We start from the raw sequence: 22,344 nt of genomic DNA, 5'->3' as shown, positions 1-22,344 counted from the left end.
TTCACAGAATGACTATAGTTATCTGTGTTTACCTTCTGTGCTGCCACATTTATAACAAACTACCAGGTATTTTTTAGATAACATTAATATTAGTAGTTCGTGCCTGATTAAATTTGAGGAAATGCTGCCAATGAAAATGCTGAGTTCATCGTTACTTTGAAGACAAGCTAAACAAGTCAGTGAAATCAGCAACTAAAATGAAACCACATGAGGTCATGCAACTATTAATACATCCTCTGGCGCAGAGTTGCAATTTTGATTTATTAAAAAAGGTAGGCCTAAATTAACTTATTCCAGAACCAGAACCCAAATAGGGACTGTATGTTTCTAAAAGAACATCCCAAAAAATTAAATGTGAGTTATTAATATGTAAAATTAAGTGCACAAAGTGATGAGTTTTCTCTTTTTTAACTTAACAAGCTACATTGAAGACATTTTTATTGTAGGTATGCCTTTTGTGTTTTTTTTCCCCTCAGTCCACTACTAAAAAGGGAGGTGTGCTTGTAGGCCGCCCCAAGAGCTCTGACACACTTTGAATACTGCTTCTTTGAAAACATGAAACTTGACGCATTAGAGCTGTGGGGAAAACGTCTAATCCGTTTTAAGCTACTTTAAGTGACAACCAAGTCTTTTCTTTCAAAAGCTGTCAAACAAGTCAGTTAACATGTCTTTTTTGTAAGCGATACTGTTACTTTGAATTTTTTTTTCAATGTAATGTGTCCATTTTACACAAAACAGGAAGAACTGGGTTATATAACACGGCAGCTTTAATTAAATATCAGCACACTCCATTCCCTTCAAACCTTACTCGTTGTTGTTTTGCCACCCCTGTTACAGTAAACCACAAGACCATCGGTGTACTACAGAAATGGTTAATGGTTCGCTAGGTTTCTTGTGTGTGTGGTGACAAAGGATGGCCTTGGTAACTTCACAACTCGTGCTAAATCTACAGGACGCTATTCAGACCTCAGATGAGCCCTTTCTGACTCACAAGGAACTGTTATAAAAAAATCTTATCTTAGTCTTGTCCATAGAGCTTAAACGGATGCATGTTCATCTTACAAAAAAAAAAGAGTCACACCGTTGAGTTTGATGGCCAGACTGCAATAAATCCATATTAGCAGATAGTGAATAAATTGCTGGAGGTCACCAAGCTCTATGCATTTTATTATGTTTGCATCACTGCTTTCCCAATAAATGGTTAACTCTCATTAGCTATGTTTACATGCAACCAAATAACCAATAACTAATTGGACTCATGGCTCAGAATGAATAGCCTTTATGAAAACACTGCAACTGCAATTTGAATGAGCCCAATCCCACATTAAATTTTGATTGGATTGGAAGGGGTGATGTAGATCAATCAATAGGAAAAAATAAGCACTTGAATCCTTTTTCTCAGTTGTATTAAAAAATACGTGATGCATATGTTTCCACATGTTTTACCTCTAACAAATGCCTTCGGCATGACCAGTGTCTGAAGTAGGGCTGGGCGATATAGCTAAAAAATTTATTAATGATATATTGTTTCATATCATTTGGTATCGATAATTATTGACATTTTTAGAACCTTTTTGAAAACAAAAAGCAATTGATTTTGAGCCTGTCCCTGTCGCTTCCTTGGTCAGTTGTCTCTATGTTGGGACCCTATTGTTCCCTGTTGAAATGTGTGATACCCTTTTAAGCTGGATCTGATGTACCGGACATGGCCGTGCTCCCCTCACTGAGGGAAGGTGTTTTTATGAGCTCGCCAGTCCTGGGCAGATTATGGCTTCTCTCTACTTAAGAGATTGGTACTTTGCCCCTGGGCTATTTATTGCTTTGGTTGAGCTGGGTTCCTCTCTCTTTGCCAAGGGTTGAGCCCTCCGCTCTTTGAACTCCATGATAACGACATCAGGTAATTTGGCCGCCTGCTGCCTCCCTGATTATTTGCCCCTATTTGGTCGAGCCTAGTCGTGCTCCCCTCACCTCGGAGGGTTACCTTTAGGCATGCCGCTCCCGATTGAGCGCCTGAGGCCTCCTCTCATCAGGTCCTCCTCTCTTGGAGCCCCATTGAGCAGCAGCCTCAGGTTGTTAGGCCTCTCTCTGCCTCCCTGTTAGGCTGCTCTCTTTATTGATTGAGCTTCCCTCAACATAGAGGGTTACCTTTGAGCACATGCTCCCAATTGAGCGTCTGAGGTCTCCTCCCATCGGGCCCTCCGCTCCATGGAGCTCCATTGAGCAGCTATTAGGCCCTTTCTGGCTCCCTGAATAGACTGCTCTTGGTGAGCCTAGCAGTGCTCCCCTCGTTCTTGAGGGTCATCTTTAAGCATGCTACTCCCAATTGAGCGTCTGAGTGTCTCTCTCACTGATGGGAATCAGGCACTCCGCTTTCTAGAGCTCTGTACAGCAACCACGTCAGGTAGCTAGGATACCTTCTGCCTCCATGGAGGGCTGCTCTTATGGTTGAAACTTAACGGAGCTCCCCTCTCAGCTGGTGAGTCTGCTGCTTTTAGAGTTCAGTCTAAAATCCATTTTTATGATAAGTGCAAATGCTAGTTCTCTGTGCACTTCTCTAAAATCCATATTCATGGTAGGTGTGCACGATAAGCCTCTTGCGCATCTTTTCTAAAATCCTTCATGGTAAGGGTGACGCGATGCTGGCCTCGTCCCCTTTCTCTGAGTTGGCTCAGGCCCTGGACTCCTTACCTGGGCCCCATTCTACTAACGTATCCTTGACGATACCTATATGGTTGAGCTTGGTAGTGCTCCCCTCATTCCTGAGGGTTTTTTATGAGCATGCCGCTCCTGCCTGAGAGCCTGTGTTGCCCTCTCTTTTGAGTATCGAGGCCCTGTAATATAGCCTTATTAGGTTGTTAGGCCATTTCTGCCTTCCTATTAGGCTTGTCCTATGGTTGGCGTGGTGGTGCTCCCCTTTCACTGAAGGGTGCCTGTGAGTACGTTGTTCCCAATTCAAAAACTCTCCCCAAGAAATTGAAGTGTGCATGATTATCTAGAACTCTGCTCTCGTGACTGTTTTATTCGGGTCGGCGAGGCTCTCCTCGGCTAGAGGGTTCTTCTATATGACACACTACCCTCAGGTCCACAGGCACTAAGCTGAGTACCCTGCTACTCATTCACATCCAGTCCCTGGCCTGCCATGGCTTTGTGACCTTTTAGTAACAGAATTTCTAAAATCCATATTTATGATAAGTGCACACGCTAGTTCTCTGTGCACTTTTCTAAAATCCATATTCATTGTAGGTGTGCACGCTAAGCCTTTTGTGCACCTTTTTAAAAACTTTATGGTAAGGGTGATGCGATGTTAGCCTTGTCCCCTTTCTCTGAGTTGGCTCAGGCCCCGGTTTTTACCTTGGGCCCCACTCTTCGTGTGTATCCTTTTTGATACATTTTAGGCAGGGTGTTGCTACTAAGTTCCCAGAGTATCCTGTGATCCTCGGGCAGCTTGTTTTAAGAGCAAAAGGTTGCACCCTGGGTGACAGGCCAAGATATTGGTTTATGTCAGCCCTGATACTCGGCCGTATCCCCTTAAAGGAATGCTTTTATTCCGATTCCAAGCCTTGAGCTTTGCCCTGGGCTCAGGCTTCCTCAAGCCAGCCCCTTACTGGTAAGGCCTGTGGCCATAGGGAATGATGTCACTGACAGCCGTCAAAGCATCCTAGGGACAACTCCCTTGACTTGGTTGAAGTTGGTGCTAAGTGCTCACCATAGTATTGGCATGCACTCCCCTCAGCATGGCAGTGTGGGTATACTGTTCCCCAAAGCGACCCCTAGAGGATGCTGTTGAAGTTCCCTCGGAAAGGAACGTCTCAGGTTACGTATGTAACCGTGGTTTCCTGATAATGAAAACACTGCATTCTCTAGTTTCCTCACCATGCTTTGAACGTAAGCATAGACTGTAAAAAAGATGGACGACGCACCTTCATTCACTTCCATTGAAGAAAAGTGAAGCCTCTATTGTCCCAATAGGGTGCAATATTGTGCTGATTTGGGACCAGAGTCTGCAGAGTAGCGAACTCTGGAACAGAGTCTGCGCAGTAGAGAGCGAAGTGGAGCCGTGTTCCGCCCACACTTCCACAATCAATCGCAAACACGCCCCTGACCAGCCTGACTGGTCCAATTTTTGTCTGCTGATTTTTCGAGGCTTGTGTTAAAAATAAGGTAAATACAACTCCAGTCTATTCCTGAAGATCAAGAAAAAGTTTGTTGGTGCCTCAGTTCACTCAGAGAAGCTGTCAGTCTCAGCTGTCAATCATGATGTCACAGTCCAGTTTTTATAGCATCACATAACTAACTAAAACCAAACTTATTTTAAAAACGAACACCCTAATGTATATCAGCGTGATAAAATCTACATCAAATGACATAAACCATGTTTGAAAACAAAATTTTTAAAGTGAAATTTAATTATTTAGTTTGTCTCACATCCCATTAGATTACATGGAGAGGGCGGGGTTTATTACCTATACTGGAACCAGCCGTCTGGGGGCGATCGAAACGCAATGGCTTCACTTTTGGGGACTAGTGCGGCACACTTGGACTTAAGCTTCAGGTAAAGAAGCGGATGATGTGTTCTCCCGGCGTCCTTTTATACTCGTGCCGGTAATGACATCATAGGCTGTCGCCGGCCAATGTCATTGTCATGTTTAGATGTATACTTTAGACATCGGTCACACCAAAAGCGTTCCCCAAAATGACCTCTAGAGCAGTGCTTCCCAAACCTGTTCTGGAGGACCCCCTGCCCTGCACCTTTTGTATATCTCCCTAATCAGACACATCCAATTTAGTTCTTGCAGTCTCTACTAACAAGCTGATGGGTGGAATCAGGTGTGTTAGATAAGGGAGACATACAAAAGGTGCAGGGCAGGGGGTCCTCCAGGACAGGTTTGGGAAGCACTGCTCTAGAGTACACAGTGTCTCGTTCCCTTCTCAGTAACCCGAGACGTTTTTTACAGCTACAGTTTTTTTTACTAACTGAATATTTACTAAATATTTGCTAAAGATGCTCTTCTGACATATTCAGTATGTCAGATTTATTTCTTTTTAGATCTGTCGTTAGGGCAAAGATTACAATTGTACTTAAGGTAGCTTCGGCGACATTATTGAACTGGATTTCTCCAGTTCCAAATGTGGTGACTGTACATTGCACACAAAAGTTTTGTTTGGAAAATACATAATGCACATATATGAGAATAGGATTGTCTTTTAGATTGATGAAAAGTACCTACTGAAAATCTTCAGGTTAACTGGTCATGCTGATGTCAGTGTGAAATTGTCCCTTCGAAACACTCCAGTCTTCCACTGAACAGATAAAACAGGTTGATCATACCACTGGTTGAGCCAATGTTGTTATATCCAAAACAGTCGGGCCATTACAACAACCAGACTGCAATTTGGCATCAAAGAAATTACCCACTTTAATAAACAGTTTCTCTGCCAGAAATGTATTTTAAATTGGGAAGCTTGATAGAAAGCAAAACCACATGTAATGAAAGCGATCCACTCTTGGCAAGACAGGCGGACAGTCAGACAGACACACACTGCCGTGTGACTCATACACACATGATCACGCTTCTCCATTACTTACAGCCACCTGCGGCATCAACCTAGTCCAGCACTATCCTCCCTTTGTCCCTTCCACTACTGTGCCGACCTAGAGCCCAGTTGGAGCGCACCTGCGACACACAATGACGACAGTCGATCGAGACCCTGCTTAATCTGGCTTGTTACATCACCATGAATGATGATCCCCTGAATGAGATAATGTTTCGAAAGCATTGCGGGACGCGGCAATGGGCCAGGGATGCCTCATGCAACTGCATTCAGCACAAACTTCAGAACAGAAGTTCTCACTCTCCAAATAAAATAATTGGCTGTATTCTTGACTGTCCCTTGTGTATATGCATGCAAAACATCACCGATTATGTTTCACGGGGTACTGATTTAGATGCAGGCCAGTAAGTGCCTCTTCAAAACACATAAGCCTGGCCTGAAGCGACACTAAAAGGCTAACACGTAGGCTGTTTTTTAAAAAAATACCTGAAAAATGGCATAGAGATGCATCTCAGTTTATACTGCAGTCATTAAATATTCACTTAGCTGTGTCAATGGCTTCCCTGAAACTGGTTTAGATCATTACATATGACATTATGGTGCCTCGAAAGCCTGTCTGAAACAAATTTATGAAAATGGCATCTGTCCATTTGTGCCAGAAACGAGTCGACTGCTTTGTACTATACATTTGTCCATGTCTACAGTCACTGCATACTTGTTAAAATAAATAAGTATATGTTGAAGTGTCTTCTTTGCTTATGTATTCGTGTCCTGTTGTCCTTCATATCATCTAAAAAGGCTGTTTCCAAAAATTATGGCATTCTGTTTGTGCCAAAAAAGTTTTGACTTTTCTTTTCTTTAAGTTTTAGTGTGAACACACTACTCAGCTTAACAGTGCATAAGTATGCAGATTGAGATTCACCTATAGATAAATGTAATAAAATAAAGCATTCAATATTTCAATATTTGTGGGGCACAAATGAAACCTGTGTATTCAGTTAAGCTACATTCACACATTCAGTGTTTGGAAATGACAATCACATTTATTTACAGATGTTACTTTTAAATTGTCCTGTTCATACTATACAGTACATGTGCGCTTCAAATACAACTGTAAAGGTCCAGAAACTTAGCAGGGAAATCTGTAAAATAGTCCATGTGAAATCAGGTGTACTTTTTGTGCGCAAAGAAATCAAAAATAACAACTTTATTCAACAACTCTTCTCCTCCTCATCCGGTCTCATGCAATGCGCTGCCATTATGAAGAGAGTTATCACGACACATGCGCCTGCTGTGTGTAACGTAAGCAGTGGCACCATGCACATGCGTTGTTTACATGATGTGGAAGCAAGCGCATGCGTTGTGTTACTGTCTCCATAATGGCAGCGCACCACAGCAGATGAGATGAGGAGGAGAAGAATTGTTGAATAAAGTCATTATTATTGTTTTCTTTGGGCACAAAAAGTATTCTTGTAGCTTCGTAAAATTATGGTTGAACCCCTGATGTCACATGGACTATTTTACTGATGTCCTTACTATGTTTCTGGACCTAGGAACATTACAGTTATGTTGCTGTCTACTTAGGGTCAGAGAGCGCTCAGATTTGATCAAAAATATCTTAATTTGTGCTCCGAAGATGAACGAAGTTCTTAAGCCCAAAATCCACTGCACGATTTTAGCAATCCTAAGATCATTGCATGTCACACTGTGTGACAGGGACCTAATAAACATCACATTTTCATTGGTTGGTCAGTAAACGTGGATCGTAGCAGCAAACACACTGTGCGATGATCATGCTGTATCGTGGGCTATCTTTAGTTGCAAGACCGTGACAATGGCCGTCTTTGAACCTCTCTCGCTGTACGACACAGGACCAACGATTAGGAGCCATGATCACAGAAATCAACACAATTGATTCACGATGCCAATCTTTCGTCTGGTACAGCCAAAAATCATGCAGTGTTTAGGGCTTTACAGATTTGGAACGAAATGAGGGTGAGTAATTAATGACAGAATTTTAATTTTTGGGTGAACTATCCCTTTAAGTCAAGGATCTTTTTCTAGAGATAAGCTAAATTAAGCCTGTAACCACCTTCACAGCAAAAAATATATATAATGCGTGAGTTAATCTATTAAATAATAATTAACAGCGCTTTTTAACTTTGTAGTAATTAACGGAGTAGCAGCGTTTTATTAAATTATTATTTTCGAATAATTAATTGTTATTTGCACTCAAAGTAGTAGACTATTGCTTTACTAGAACCCCACATGACAAAGCACACACACACGAGAAATGTGTTCAGAGCAGCCTGGAAGGCCTTTTGGTTTTTGACCACAATGCATATCTGAAACGCAGGTAATCAAAAATGATCTGACGATAATCACTAGCTGGAGGTGGGTCATCGATAAGCGTTTAACTGACGTCATCACATTACCGAGGACGGTGTTGGAAATAAGTGAATTGCTATTACTGAAGTATGCATGGAAACCACATAAACGCTATGTAACGCTCTCTATGGATATTTGGGTCCGAACCATTTCCCCTCTGACAACAAATGTAGCGTTTGACAGTCATATCAGCCCTGCAAAAGCAGTAAGAGGTTAGTAATATAACTGGATACAGCGTTGAAGCATATATCAAGTAAACTGGACCGCATAGGCTATATGTAGGCAGAAGTCGTAAACACGGAACAGCACACGCCAACGTCTTGTGATTAAAAAACACTCCTCTAACGTCAACTTTAAGTTAGGGTTTTTAAGCATTACACACCCTTTAAACCATTCACAGTTGAAATACACCAACATATTGCAATGATACGGTCAGAAACGTGTATATATTCTTTAAAACTGTACGATGCGTTATCATAACACATTGATGCATCGATTTGAGCTCACGACTCACCGGCGTATATTAACCTACACAGCAAAAACAGAAAATTAAACCTACCCTTATTCGATTCAGGAAAAATGTTAACAGCGGAAACGCCAGATCCCTGTAATATATCAATGGTGTATAGCCTGTATTTATTTCATTTTGTCCAACGTGCGCAAAAGAATAAACAGCTGCAGATGTTAAAGTCTCTCAGTCTTGAGGCTGTCGGTGATAAAAATCCAATGTTAAGACATTGTAGAGCAGCTGATATGATTGTTCCCAGGCAGCAGCGAGTACATTCCCACGCACGCGCGCGCGACACACGAAGAGCAGCGATCGGCTCGGGTAAGTTTAGTTTTGGTCTGCCGGTAATTCAGTTTCATAGACCTGGAGCCCCGCCTGCGTCGACAGAGACTCGTACACACACACTGGGAGGAGCACAGACTCGTACAGTGAGTGTGTGTGTGTGTGTACAGCCATGACTAAGCAGGGAAGTCTTCAGCAGGGTCTGTTGAAGACATACAGTTTGTGTTATGAATTCCTCTCAGCTGTTATTACAGTCGTGAGATATTGTTGGGGACTAGTTGTTTAGTTACTGTATGGGTTTAATATCAACAGACAGCCTGCTGTGTTGACTGCACTCATTTAGATGAGATGTGCATGAGCGCATGATCAGAAGTTCAGACCTCATGACATTATCAGTATGCTTTCTTTCTTTCTTTCTTTCTTTCTTTCTTTCTTTCTTTCTTTCTTTCTTTCTTTCTTTCTTTCTTTTATTAAACCATACTAGGTAATAGGCTACAATTTAAGCAATTTTTCATTATATAAACTGTAAAATTAAAAAGCATGCTTTATGTGTAAGCCTAAAGTTAAAAAATATGCTTCATGTGGTAACATTAATTGCCTGATTTTAGTAAAAAATATTGTACAAGAGTTAAATCCGGTACCCCAGCATTGCAGGAGTCCTAATCCAATAGCACTGGGCCTTTTCTATTTTTGTATCATGATGCCTCTCTATGTTTGTTCCAGACTGACTGTCAGTACTATGTATATTAATTGTTTAATTTTTAGTGACTTTTTTTCTGCTAGTTCCATTGTTACACCAGTAAGGCCTTGTTTAAACCTGGTATTAAGTGTGAACGCTCTTGTAGTTTAGACACTCATGGTCAAATGCAATCAAACAGCCACAAAAGACCGCCTCCTATCTGCCTACTGATCTTATTCGAAAACCATATCTAGTGCACTCATTCATTTCCGTAATGCACCACAACACTGAGTGTATCGCTGCATCTGAATATGCCTTCTTCAATACTGTACAGTATGTGAAAACAGTATGCCAGATAAGTAGTAAGTCCAAATTCATAATATTAAAAAAACAGTAGGTGAAATGTACCAGAATGACTTACTACCTCCGCCAAGATACTAGACTGTGCATTTGATGGACATTTTATTATCATATTAAGCCAGGGGTGAAGAGTTTTGAATAGCAGTGAAGCAATGCAGTTGACATAGGTCTAAACTGAACTGGTAGGTCACATGACAATGACAATAGTACACCTAAATTTCATTCATACTGCCCCATTTATGTTATATAAAACATAGTTTCAAACCAAATGTAGTACCTGTACAATATGTGTTTTGTCATTTGAAATTGTGTATGTGACAAAATGATTTTTGCAGCAGCACCACATCAATGTCTTAATTCACGCACTCATTTTCATCCATTCCTTACTCATGTAGTGACTTACAGTATATAACATCCCCTGTAATAGGGGATAAGGGTGTTGGGGGTATTTCAGACATAGATTTTTTTTTTCTTTATGATTCATTTTGTAACACCATTAGTCTGTTACTCTTTATGGTTAATAACGTTTTCAAAGACACTGTGAAGAGGGAGTAATTGAAAATTTGCATACTGCCAGTGTTGGGAAGGTTACTTTGGAAATGTGATAGGTTACAGATTACAAGTTACCCTATTAAAAATGTAATCATAACTAGTGTAATTATTTCAGTTACTTTGTTAAAATAATGTAACTGAGTACATTTAATTACTTTTTTTTTTACATTTCTAATGTTTTCAACTGTTAATCATTTTCAAACATGTAACCCAGGTAGGGGTAACCTTACAGTAACTTTCAACACTCATTACTGTCAGACTTCTCAAAATCCTTGAAGTAAGATTATAATAATTTAATTTTAAAGCACAGCCACTACAAAATCACTTACTTTGAGATCATTCTAATGTTAAATACAGATTTAAACCATAACAAGAAATATTTCAATAGCCATTATACCATTTTTAAAATCAGATCTTTGCATAGTTATGACAGGAAACATTGGCATCTAACAATGGCTTGAAAAAAAAAACAAAAAAAAACAACAGGTAATCTAAAAAAATTAAGCATATACAAAAACCCGAATTGGAAATAAAACAGTTATCAAATAAGCATGTGTCCTACGTGCTTATTTGATAACGGTTTTATTTCCTATTTGGGTTTTTGTATATGCTTTATTCTGTGTACTAAACTCCTGAAACATTGGTGCCTCATATATTAGAGCAGTCAATGCAATTTATGAAAGACATCAATTAAATCTGTATGTGGGTGTATGTGAAAAAAATTCAAATGTAACCCCCTGTGAAATCATTAACATTTTCAAAACTGTGATTTAATTGCATTTTTTCTCTGTAACTGTAACTGATTACAATTACATTTATTTTGCAATTCAATTACATAATTTAGTTACATGTAACTAGTTACTTCTCAACACTGTGTACTGATTCATGTACATTTTTTAAACTTACATATAATATTCCAAAATAGCCCTTTTTCCCCTAAGACAGGCCAGTACTGTTTCTTTCAGGCGCCCATCCAGACTCATTTACAAGTCTAATACATTGTTTCTGCAGTGTATTGGCATGTTACACACCTCATTTCACTGGGAGTTTTTCACAAAGTACTTACAGCACTGTGAAAGTAAATGTAACAACATGCTTTGACAGCCCTAACTACCGACTATGAAAGTCACTCAGAAATATAAAATTGGATAAGGGTATATTTTGAAAAAGTATGGGCTGGATTTAAAGAGATTTATAGATATGAAACTACATGCACTATGGCCACACACTATCTTCACTGAATGTTTTAGTAAATGATTAATCAGGGGAGCATTACTGAAATATGCATACTCACCCTAGTTACCTTAAATTTGTCAAAAATGCAAGTATTGAAACACAAAAGTCCATAATTAAGTTGCCTTGCTGTGTCCATTTGGAAGAGGTCCATTCTGATGAAAGTTCCATCTCAGTTCTTAAACAGAAAAATGAGGCAGAGATGGCATTAATTCTGGACAGCAGGTTCCTCCTCAAGTACAGAGTTCAAACTCAAGACAAAGAGACTGTATTGACATGCATAGCATTCCATTTTCTCATTCGACATTGTTCAGATTCTTCCCGTATTTGCCTTCGGGGACTTTCCAGGGTGGCTGTAAGGCTTGTGTGTTCAGTTATTCACTTGACCTGATTGTCTGTCCACATAAAATCAAGAAGAATATGATTGTAAAGGACATTTCACATATGTATCTTGATATGATCAGTGCCTACTTCAACATTGTTTTGGTCCAGTTGCTTAGGGTCCAGTTCATTAATAATACTGTACATGACTGATTTTTATCAATTTATACAGAAAACATAAAAAAAAACATTTTTGAAGTATATAATACCAAAGTACAACAGTAGGCCTAAATAATGGTAAGCTATTAGTTGCTTTCTTTATGGTGTATAACTGGAAAGGTTTACTTGCTGAAAGGCTCTGGATTCAAACGGTGATGACAAGTGCAGGATCCAGGTAGGTTTCTCAGGATATTGCAGTTTGGCATGAGCTTCTATTCTGCTCCTGGACGAAGAAGATGCTCTCATGATGACTTTGTCATTTTTCTGCCAGACTGCGCCTTTATTCTAGACCACAGGGAATATGCCAGATATCAGCAAGTCCATCAACAAATACTAAACCTCAGATGAACTTAAAACAGGTTTGGGTTTTAGAGGCAAACCAGTCAATGTGACAAGCAAGTTAATGCGGTGTGGCTTTGTTACCACAAAGGGCAACCTTTCTTGTGCTGCCAGTGGATGACTGATCATACTCTACTACATTACATGCAGTTACGTTCATAGTGGAAGGTTGGTTTCAGAGTCATGTGACCGGCAGTGTGTGGCCAGACAGTATAATAGAGAGTATGTTGACCTTTACCCAAAGCCCAAAGAGAGTGTGAGAAAAGTGTGTCACCTGCAAAAGAGAATAATGCTATCATACTAGTGACCTTGTTATGTTTAGACTGCCAATGCTTTTGGATGCCATGACCACATCGCCACGGTGTGGAAGTAGGCTACATTTATAGAAATAGTTTAACCCAATATTAAATCATTTTCTCACCCTCATTTTATTCGAAATCTCCATTATATTTTTCTTCTAAGGCACAAAAATTAGACATTTTGAAAATCTTTAAATGACTTTCAAATGTCATTTGCGCTTGTGTGCATTCAAACATGGTCTTCAAGACTCATTATTCTAGGCTTTATACAAAGTCAAATGTTTTTGGTCTTGTTCACAAATTAGATTTTAAAAGATCTTTCACAAAAGGAGAAAGACTTTGAACTGAAATTATTTTTCTCACACAAATCTATGATTTGGCTTTAGATGACTTGAATATACATTTTTTTTCTCTTTTGAACTTGGTAGTATAAATCACTTTCCTTTTTTGAATGGAAAAGCGCTACTTGGACATTCAGCTAAAAATCTCCTTTTGTGTTTTTGAGTGAATGATGACAGAGTTTTCTTTTTCGGACTAAACTACATCTTGCTGAACAAAAATAACAGAGACAAAACCTGAATACATGAGCCCACAACACTCATTGTAGGAGGCCCATGGGGAACATCTGATTGCTCTACCATGGGCCAGTAGTAACGAATAGATTCTGAAATACTCCTATGGGTCACAGAAGAGGCAGAGGGAAGGCTGAGTGAAGCTGGGAGGGCACTCAAGCTCTGCTGAAACCCCATCAATCAGTCCCAGATAAAAGACCTGAGCGCAAGACCTGTGTTCAACAGAGAAACAGAGAGTCAGATGAGCCATAAAGGATTTCCTCTGGTGTTAACCATCCAGAAAATTGCAGGAGCAAATCTCAGTTCTGAAGTGTTCAAAAAGGTTACGGTGGGTCCTGGGTTACCGAGGGCAGAAAGAAAGGAGATATGGAAAGGGACAACTCGATATTCTTCAGACATCCACACAATACTTCAGGGATTGAAAAAAGGGCAGATGTGTTTGACAAAAGCAGACTGGCAGTTTCTGGCAGACTTTTTTATTAGCAGACCACAAAATAAAAATGACAAAACATGAACTCCTTTTTCTCATGTTATCTTTCTGTTGTGCCAAGCACAAAATAAAAATCAATTATTAGTCTCGATTTAATCAACATAATTAAGACTGAAAATCTTGACTTCAGAAAAATCACTTTCAGAACTCTGGCTCATTATCAAAAATGTTTACATTTTGACAGTCTGTTGTCACTTTGCATGCTAATTCTGGTATTACATTGACTAGGCAAACAATCTTGACAATCTGTATCTGGTCCCTGTAAGTGTAAGAAGAAAAAATAATAAGTTGTTTATTTCAGGATTCTGGGAGTCTGGCTTTTCTTCATGTGCCAGACAGCCCTGCAGTCCCTCAGAAACTCTGCTGATGCAACAGCCTCTGGTCCACTTCAGTCACGTTACTTCCCTCACACCACTGGCATGAAACCATGTCATTATGGTAAAGCTGCAATCAAACACAATAACAGCCGTTTACATTCCACAGTCATCGTTTTGTCTAACCAAACCTCATAATCCACATTTTTTGAATATGAAATAATCATGAATGTTATGTCCAGCATATGTGTATTTTGTATCTGTAGAACAAGCAAATAAAATGGATAGCTCACCCCAAAATGAAAATTACGTCTATTTATTCACCTTATTTATTCAGTGAAAACCAATATATTTTAAACGTTTTTTACCCATGGAGCCCAAAACATTCCCCCATGGACCACTGAACTTCACTGTACTATGGACAAAATCACAGAGACATTATTTGTTTCCAAAAATATCTATGCAAAAGAAAAATTTACACAGGATTTGGACACTATGAGTATATAATGACATTAGCCTCATCTTAGCCTCTTGGTATAAAAAACCCGCACATACGTTGCACTGTGCTATTTGAACAAAAGGTTAAAGACGGAGGTGGGGGAAATGTGCCAGTTAAACAGACCTCCTCTTTCTTCAGTGAGATAAGAAGAGCATCAGTAAAATCCAGACTGCTCTGTCTTCCGGCTTAATTGCAGATGTCTAATGGCAGAGCTTCAGACTGTGATCAAGGAAGCTGTTATCAGAAGCATAACACAGCATGGCCAGAAAGAGAGGCCTTTTTTGTGTCAAGGCACATTCTGTGGTCAATCAATACTGTGTGTAAATAATCTTCTACAGCAGCATGTTAGAAGAGTCCAGGAGTAGAAAAATAATTTTGTTCAGCCCAGAAATAAAACAATCTGTCAGTATTTACTCATCTTTATCATGTTCCAACCCACATGATGTAAATTTTATGAAGAGCATAAGAACACTATAAAAGTAGTCCGTATCTCAAAAATAAAGTTTTTTTTTTTTTTTTTTTTTTTTTTTTTTTTGCTGTGATTACAGGGAAAACGGATTTTGGTATAGTTATTGTTATTGTTCTCTCTATAGTTATTGTTCTTAGTGTAAACAGGCCTTTTTTTGAAATGTACAGAAGAATGAGGTTTCACTTTGCATTTAAAAATTATCACCACAGTGATATTAAAAATTCCACATGAGGAAATAATAACAGAATTTACATTTCTGAATGAATGGTGAACTGTTTAAAGATTTAGAACAGACATCATAAGATAAGGAAAGCCGTTTTTCTCCTTTCTGGTCATGTTCACCTCATATTTCTGCACATAATGTTTGACCCCACATTCTTGAAATAGCTTTTATCCCCTTTCCATTAGGAGCACCCCGCAGATGAATGAATAAGCATGAGTGTATCTGCCAGCTGTTTGGCTTTCAGAGCGCGACCACATGAGCTGCGAAACCCACCATCAAGACCTCCCACCTCCCTACCGCAGAGTCCCCCGCCCAACACCTGACACCTTCCCACACAACACCGCCAGGGTTCCTTTAAACATTAATGAGATTTAAATTACGACAGGTTTAATTAAAGAAATTGAGTTTGACTGGAGAGAGATATTTCCCTGGAGGGACCTTTCATCCCTCTTCCTTAACTGGCTTTCAGTGAAGAGCATTTGCCAAGTACAGTTATCCCACAATGCCAGGTGGTGAGAGTGAGAAAGAATAAACACTATCTTTTGGCACGATGACCTGGAACAAAGCGGTAATATTATGGCAGTGTACACTATCAATACAGATCTTAATTCTGTCTACTTTTTATTACAGCTTAAAAAAATGTGTACAGCAGCAATAAAGAGGCTGGGAGCATAATTGAAGAAACCTGGAAGAAAACACAGAGGCTGTGGAAGATTTCATGCTGTGTTCTAATCTTGAAAGCCACAGAAATTTCACACCTACTCCATCAATGTGGAGAGCAGATTCTTTATCAGTCAGTATGAACCTTATAAAGGAAAGCATTTGTAAACCACACCAGGCTCTTATAAAGGTGAAGTGTACAATTTTTGTGTCACAAGTACCTCTAAATGGATTTGCAAAAAGTAATGATTTTTCCAAACAGGTTTCCCAAAAGCTTCTAAATTATATTTAGTTTCTCTATATAGTATTTGTATTCAGTGTTTGAAATAATAGGAATAATACTCTACCTTGCCCAAAAGTTTGCCGTTTGGATTAAAAAAATTAAATACTTAAAATTTTAGGATTTATTAATTTTTGCAGTGATTAATATGTTTCTGGAAAGTTGTATGTTTTGAAACAATCCATTTAACTCTAACTGAAGAGAGACAGAAGGAGAGGGAACACTGTATGAAGGAAAAGTGCCAAATAAACTATGGAGGCTCTGATTAGTAACGCCTGGATCCACATGTCAGCTGACAAAGATATCAAGTTAAATTTAGCAGAGGTTCTGTGAGGCAAACAGAGTATGCCAGAGAAAACAACACTCCCACCGTCTCCATTATCCGACCTCATATTTCAGTCAGAATTCGTTTGAACTTATTTAGCTGGAGGCTGGAGTAGCTTTCCTACACTGCTTAACGTTAAAAACCATTTACATTTGACAAAAAAAGGAAGAGGTTTGCCCAAAGGAAATAACTTCTGCTGGATGCACATATCTTCCTTTATAAGCAGGATGTCAAGTGTTTGGTTTCACTGAGGCTCATGCAGAAGCTTTTTTTCACTCTCATCCATTTATTTTCGCTTTATTAATTGCAGCTCACAAGACATTTGTATATTCCCTGTCCACTGTCAGTAGTAAATGTTTTTCCTTAATGGCATAAAAATGTCAATTCTGTCATCATTTACTCATCCTCGTGCCATTCCAAACATGTATGACTTTCTTTCTTCCACTGAATAATAAAAGAGAATGACTTTCAGTGCAGTTAGTCCCTATGGGGACAAAGGCTTTCAAACTTTAAACAGGCACAAAAGTACCTTAAAAGTACAAAGGTCCATATGACTCATGTGCTAGTCATTTGATAGCTTTCTATGATTAAAAAGACCAAAAAATTTTATTCACCAATAATCTTCCCCTCCAGTGAGCTGTTAACCAAGTCAGTGAGATGAACTTGAGAAACAGATCAGTCTGATTTGTGAATGAATCATTTACTTCAGTTTTGTGAACTAACAAATTCATTGAAAAGTTCTGACTCAAAAGAACAATTCATTAATGAATCAGACATTTCGACTTTGGTCATGAAAGATTTAAGCAGAGGTTAAATTTGCTTGAATTTCTCGTGTTTTATTTCACAGAGATAATAGTTTTGGGTGACCTACATCTTGGCCGGCTGCAGGATGGCACACAGAACAATGAGGCAGATATGGATCCAAGCCATGCATGATTTAGAAGTAACACTTAAAATTACTTCCCGCTGTCCTCCTGTGAACACTGTGCTGTACAGGTGCTGCTGTGAAACTGGAGAGGGGAACAATCTCCCTGTTTAAATATTTACTAGGAAAATCTGCATATAATTACCACACGAATGTCACGTAAACAGACACCTGCAAGTTCAAGTTTTCCTTTCCTAATAATATACACAAAGAAATTAAAAATTATCTAGTGCTGAACAGCTTCTTTCCTTATTAAACTATTCATCAAAGTTTGGTAGACCCTATTTTTAATTACATAAAATTTACCAAATCAGTTTTATTACATAAACTTACTTAGACTCGCCTACTAGAATGTTTCTTTAAAATAGTAATCAATTACACTACCAATCAAAATTTTGGGGTGTAATAATCAATGAAAGTAGGCTACTTATTTTATTGCTAATATTTTTCTTTATCAAGGATGCATGTGCATTCTAACAGTCAGTTTATAAAGATATTCAGCTGAAGATTCACTTCCCATATTTGTTGGTAGGGCATTTCCAACTTATCATATAAACTACCACATTTATTCTTGTGGTTTAAAGCTGAATTTTCAGCATGATTGCTGCAGTCTTCATGGTCACATAATCCTTCAGAAATCATTCTAATATGCTAATTTGCTGCTAAAGAAAACATTCTTATCATCAATGTTGAAAATAGTTCTTTCAATTAATAAGTAAATAGAGTAAAACTAAAAGAATTTTGAATAGTGCATGTGCTAACTGAACTTTGATTGGTCCTGTACTTTTGGCATACCTGTATACTGTATTTAACAATTTATAGATGCCTGTACAGTCCTGACAATGGCAAAGCCACTCTTATTCAAAGTTTCAACAGAAAAACCAAAACCTACAACCCATGCTTACCTAAACCGTCAGTGCTAAAGTTTTACAGCCTTGCGAGTGCTGGTATTTCCTTCAGGAAATGCAAATCTGATTTTCCCTGCAGTGCTGCTATAAAAACCCTTTACTGTTCTAGGATAGTATTATCTTGCAAATAAATCGCACTGCTTCAGTTCGTCCTGAAAATAAATGGACAAGTGGATGGACTCCACTTGAAATGCTATCCATTCAATAAATATCTTTTTCTGCACATTTAATCTGCACATACTGGATTTCCTTCTGTTTGTGCAGGTCAGGAGCAGCAGTGCACTCTAGTTTAGAGGAAACAATGAAACTCAAGTCTATTTAGAGCAGTGTAAAAAGACAGAAAAATAAGTATTTTACCTGCTTCTTAAAGTGACAGCTCAGTGTGGAGGGGCTGATGACTCATACTGCAGTAATGAGCAGCGAGTTTCATTGAAGCGTGACAGTGTAGAGCATCCATCTGCGTGTCACAGGCATGTCCTGCTGTCGTCGCTGAAGAGCTCGGGCTGAGCTGTCCGTGCCAGTCTTCTCATCACTTGGTGATGATGGAAGTCTTTGCCAGATCACCTCATGACATGTACACGAGACCAAAGCCAAAGCATCCCAACAATGGGTTCAGCCAAAGCACTGAATACATGACAACCATCATTAAAGCATCTCTGTCAGGCCACTTTGTATCTCTGGCCCCCGCTTTGGCTCATCAGACAGACATGATCATGATGCCAACTGGCCCTCGGAGCACATACGCTCTGATCAGCAGACAACAAGCATCCCAGTGCAACCCTTTAGCACATACTGAGATACTGTTACACATATGCTCGTCATTGTTCTCTAAATAGATGTGCAATATGCTACATCATAACTTTTGGCATCAATGAAACTCTCTTGAAAAGCTATGCATCATTCTCACATTCAATGGCGTTCGAAAGTTTGGGGTCAGTCAGGTTGTTGTTGTTGTTGTTTTAAGAATTGAATACTTCTATTCAGAAAGGATAGTTGATCAAAACAATTTAGTAATAATTCTTAAAAATTAAATTCGGTTACACTTTATTTTAAGGTGTCCTTGTTACAGTGTAATTAATACATTTAAGTACCGAGTAATATTATTAAACTACATGTACTTACTATATGGTTAGGAGTAGGATTAGGGTTTGTCTTAGGGTTACTTGCATGTAATTATGCGTAATTTATTGTTATTATAATAGTAAGTACATGTAACGTGTAACAAGGACACCTTAAAATAAAGTGTTACCATAAGTGCTTTTGAACATTTAAAAATACAGTCAAAACTGTTTAAAATAATTGGTTTGTTTGCCTTTGTTTTATTAAAATACTGTATATAATACATTTTTCCGAGATAGTAATTTCTTTCATTTTTAGAATCAGATTTACTAGTAAATTAAACGTGAAATGTGTTAAATTATTCAATTCGTGTAGATATTCAACACAAAAGTTTTATTAGTAAACTCTAAACTGTAACATATTCATTCTAATGTGGTGATTTGCTGCTTGAGAAATTTTTTATTATTAGCACAGTTGCAAATAATGGCACTGCTTAATGGAGTGTGGAAAGGCAATACAGTGTCTTTTTTCAATTGCCTTAAGTATACTTGCTTTTATTACCAGTCACAAGAAAAACGCTCTTTTAGAAACTCATCAGTCGTCTATTGCTTTGTTGAAAGAACTGTTGTCTTGAAAGAAGAAAGCAAAGTGGATTTAAGCAGCACAAACTGTGTGGATGGTCCAGATTCACAGCAAGATGATTCGTTTTTAAGATCACACAGGTGATCAGAGACCATGGGCATCTTTCATCTGGTGTTTTAGAAAAGTCTCTTTAAGGTCTATCTTTTAACGTCATCTCTTTAAGTTATAACTTTGACTTTAATTGCTTGCCGTCTTTAGTGTCTTAAGGATTGTTCCGCAGGTGCAATAACTGCTTATGGTTTGTTTAACAAGCATGAAAAACATGTTTTTTTTTTTACAGAATTATTTTTAAAATACAGTATCCGGGAAAAGAGACGTTTCTTTTTTGCTCTGAGTTTATATGGGAAGTGAAAAGTTGCCTACATGATGACACTGACTGCTAGAATGCACGGATGAATGCATGCTTGGTGAAGAAAAATGTCAACACTAAAATAAATACTATTCAAAAACATAAACATGTCACTGACTCCTAACTGAGCTAAAAACATTATGCAGATTCATTATAAAGACGACTGTAGTGCAAATCACAATCCTGTATGAGATCCTGGAGGTGCAGCTTCTGGCAGATTGCCACAGCACCATGAAAATGAGCCATGAGCGTATTTCACCTTGGAATGTTTATAGCATTCTTGAATTACTTAAACATATTGATTTACACACTGGCAGCTAACAGTATGCCGCTTTCTATTTCTGCCACCATTACGCATCAGAGCAGCAATATGTGAGCATGCTGATCTCAGTGGCTTCCAGACCTGTGACCTGCTGGGAGACTTACCTAACCATACAAGCAGGCAACCCTAGTGCATATACACACTCAAACACATACATCAGCCTTAAGTGCAGGTTGTGACCACTAATGAGACTCTGATGAATTGACTTTGGATACCACATCAAGCAAGGAGGTTCTTCTGCTTATGCAATGGTCACACTGTCAGCACTGACAAGTTAAAGCTGTCATTTATGTTTTCGCAGCGCTAAATTTGACTGGAAGGCTCTCTGAAATGATGACTGTATACATTAGGAATAGTTCACTCAAAAATTTAAATTTACTCACCCTTAGGCCATCCAAGATGTAGATGATTTTGTTTCTTCATCAGAACAGATTTGGGGAAATTTAGCATCACGTCACTTGCTCAGCAGTGAATCAAATGCAGTGAATGGGTGCCGTCAGAATGAGAGTCTAAACATCTGAAAAAAAACATCACAAAAATCCACTCATAATTTAAGTAATCCACAAGCTGCGTGCTTGTAATAAACAAATCCATAAACTTTTCAGCTAAAATAAAGGTTCTCTATTTATAACTTCTTTTTCCAGTGAAAACACAACATTGTCTGAATCAGGAGAGAAATATGCACAGATCAAGAATCAATTACAAGTGGGGGAAAACGTCCAAAATTGTTCTAAACAAATATGTCATGGGATATTTCAATAGAGGAAGCGTTGTTATGGATTATGGAATCATATTTTGGCCAGAAACAATAGTTTAACGTTAAAACTTCTTAAGGATGGATTTATTTCTTACAAACACACTCAATGATGGACTGGAGTGGCGTGGCTTACTTTTGGATTATTGTGATGTTTTTATCAGCTGTTTGGATTTTGACGGCACCCATTCACTGCTGAGCAAGTCATGTAATTCTAAATTTCCCCAAATCTGTTCTGATGAAGAAACAATCTCATCTACATCTTGGATGGCCTGAGGGTGAGTACATTTTCAGCTAATTTAAATTTTTGGGTGAACCGTTCCTTTAAAATATTTGTCTTGTTTGCACTATTCAGGGTTAAAGTTCTTGAAAAATCCTAAAGCCAGAATTTGAGCAGTAGTAGTGATACTTAGCAAATACCACTTACCATAATGTAACCTCTCTGCACTCTACTCTGCTTTACCTAAGCACAGTAACATATTGCAAGCACTTCAAAGACTTTGGAGAGGCTTCAGAGGAGTCAGATGGGAGGCCTGGGACAGGCTTTTGTCCATCCTGTCGTCTGTTCTTCAGTCTCACCGAACTTTACAGCTAGTGGTTGAGTCCTCTGGGAGCATCCACAGGCGAGCAGCCAGGTGTTCAGGAGTCGGCCTGCTGCGACCGATGACAGAAATGCTGGGACCGTGGAGATTGGCTCAGTTATGCCTGAATCTGTTAGTCCCATTAAAGCCACTGCATGTCACGCTGTCCCCTTAAAGTCATGCCAACTCTCAACATTTGCTTGTGTAACCTTTTAGAAAAATTTGTTGTAAGTATTTGA

General features: G+C 38.7%; 1 protein-coding gene and 1 long non-coding RNA gene across 4 annotated transcripts in view; both read right to left on the bottom strand.

Annotated features, from left to right (window-relative positions):
• LOC109056929 (inactive rhomboid protein 1) overlaps positions 1-8,859 on the bottom strand; it is a 49,080-nt gene extending 40,221 nt beyond the window's left edge. Inside the window, exons 1-2 of one of the 3 annotated variants that reach the window (XM_042719710.1) lie at positions 8,501-8,859; positions 5,225-5,301 (exon numbers count right to left, since the gene is read on the bottom strand). The gene's annotated coding sequence lies outside the window, so the exon portion shown is untranslated. The remainder of the gene's footprint in view (positions 1-5,224; positions 5,302-8,500) is intronic. The other 2 variants (XM_042719709.1, XM_042719711.1) reach the window with 2 other exon arrangements.
• Positions 8,860-11,066: 2,207 nt separating this feature from the next.
• The window catches only part of LOC109061309, a 13,429-nt gene continuing 2,151 nt past the window's right edge, over positions 11,067-22,344 (bottom strand). The window contains exons 2-3 of the long non-coding RNA XR_006154168.1: positions 12,222-14,239; positions 11,067-11,950 (exon numbers count right to left, since the gene is read on the bottom strand). This is a non-coding gene — a long non-coding RNA (uncharacterized LOC109061309). The remainder of the gene's footprint in view (positions 11,951-12,221; positions 14,240-22,344) is intronic.

Source organism: Cyprinus carpio, chromosome B3 (assembly GCF_018340385.1).
Source record: "Cyprinus carpio isolate SPL01 chromosome B3, ASM1834038v1, whole genome shotgun sequence".
NCBI classification, from domain to species: domain Eukaryota; kingdom Metazoa; phylum Chordata; class Actinopteri; order Cypriniformes; family Cyprinidae; genus Cyprinus; species Cyprinus carpio.
The sequence above is the reverse complement of the archived record's forward strand: the minus strand, read 5'-3'. Positions and strand labels throughout refer to the sequence as shown.